Source organism: Acomys russatus, chromosome 13, assembly GCF_903995435.1.
Source record: "Acomys russatus chromosome 13, mAcoRus1.1, whole genome shotgun sequence".
Taxonomy (NCBI): Eukaryota; Metazoa; Chordata; class Mammalia; order Rodentia; family Muridae; genus Acomys; species Acomys russatus.
In genome coordinates this window covers 69,917,764-69,919,342 of record NC_067149.1, presented here as the reverse complement: position 1 = coordinate 69,919,342, position 1,579 = coordinate 69,917,764, and the positions used below count along the sequence as shown (strand labels likewise).

Below are 1,579 nucleotides of genomic sequence, written 5' to 3'. Positions count from 1 at the left end.
CTCCTCACTGCCTGACACTGGTGTTATTGATTAGGTAAAGGGCCTGTGATGCTGTTGTTGTTGCTGAGGTAAAGGGCCTGTGATGTTGGCATTGCTGCCGAGGTAAAGGGCCTGTGATGCTGGCATTGCTGCCGAGGTAAATGGCCTGTGATGCTGGTATTGTTGCTGAGGTAAAGGGCCTGTGATGCTGGTGTTGTTGCTGAGGTAAAGGGCCTGTGATGCTGGTGTTGTTGCTGAGGTAAAGGGCCTGTGATGCTGGCGTTGCTGCCGAGGTAAAGGGCCTGTGACGCTGGTGTTGTTGCTGAGGTAAAGGGCCTGTGATGCTGGCGTTGTTGCTGAGGTAAAGGGCCTGTGATGCTGGTGTTGTTGCTGAGGTAAAGGGCCTGTGATGCTGGCGTTGTTGCTGAGGTAAAGGGCCTGTGATGCTGGTGTTGTTGCTGAGGTAAAGGGCCTGTGATGCTGGCGTTGCTGCTGAGGTAAAGGGCCTGTGATGCTGGCATTGCTGCTGAGGTAAAGGGCCTGTGATGCTGGCGTTGCTGCTGAGGTAAAGGGCCTGTGATGCTGGCGTTGTTGCTGAGGTAAAGGGCCTGTGATGCTGGCGTTGCTGCTGAGGTAAAGGGCCTGTGATGCTGGCGTTGCTGCCGAGGTAAAGGGCCTGTGATGCTGGCATTGTTGCTGAGGTAAAGGGCCTGTGATGCTGGTGTTGTTGCTGAGGTAAAGGGCCTGTGATGCTGGTGTTGCTGCCGAGGTAAAGGGCCTGTGATGCTGGTGTTGTTGCTGAGGTAAAGGGCCTGTGATGCTGGTGTTGTTGCTGAGGTAAAGGGCCTGTGATGCTGGCGTTGCTGCCGAGGTAAAGGGCCTGTGACGCTGGTGTTGTTGCTGAGGTAAAGGGCCTGTGATGCTGGCGTTGTTGCTGAGGTAAAGGGCCTGTGATGCTGGTGTTGTTGCTGAGGTAAAGGGCCTGTGATGCTGGCGTTGCTGCTGAGGTAAAGGGCCTGTGATGCTGGCATTGCTGCTGAGGTAAAGGGCCTGTGATGCTGGCATTGCTGCTGAGGTAAAGGGCCTGTGATGCTGGCGTTGTTGCTGAGGTAAAGGGCCTGTGATGCTGGCGTTGCTGCTGAGGTAAAGGGCCTGTGATGCTGGCGTTGCTGCCGAGGTAAAGGGCCTGTGATGCTGGCATTGTTGCTGAGGTAAAGGGCCTGTGATGCTGGTGTTGTTGCCGAGGTAAAGGGCCTGTGATGCTGGTGTTGCTGCCGAGGTAAAGGGCCTGTGATGCTGGCGTTGCTGCTGAGGTAAAGGGCCTGTGATGCTGGCGTTGTTGCTGAGGTAAAGGGCCTGTGATGCTGGCGTTGCTGCTGAGGTAAAGGGCCTGTGATGCTGGCGTTGCTGCCGAGGTAAAGGGCCTGTGATGTTGGTGTTGTTGCTGAGGTAAAGGGCCTGTGATGCTGGCGTTGCTGCTGAGGTAAAGGGCCTGTGATGCTGGCATTGCTGCTGAGGTAAAGGGCCTGTGATGCTGGCATTGCTGCTGAGGTAAAGGGCCTGTGATGCTGGCGTTGCTGCCGAGGTAAAGGGCCTGTGA

General features: G+C 56.0%; 1 long non-coding RNA gene across 5 annotated transcripts; it reads left to right on the top strand.

The window, feature by feature from the left end:
- The first annotated feature begins 307 nt into the window (after positions 1-307).
- Positions 308-1,579, top strand: LOC127196904 (uncharacterized). 5 transcript variants are annotated; one of them, XR_007831567.1, is made up of 6 exons: positions 344-408; positions 545-578; positions 885-918; positions 1,055-1,088; positions 1,293-1,326; positions 1,565-1,579. It is a non-coding gene; the product is annotated as an uncharacterized LOC127196904 (long non-coding RNA). The 5 variants fall into 5 exon arrangements; XR_007831570.1 differs by lacking the exons at positions 344-408; positions 885-918 and adding an exon at positions 308-340; XR_007831571.1 differs by lacking the exons at positions 344-408; positions 1,055-1,088 and adding an exon at positions 308-340.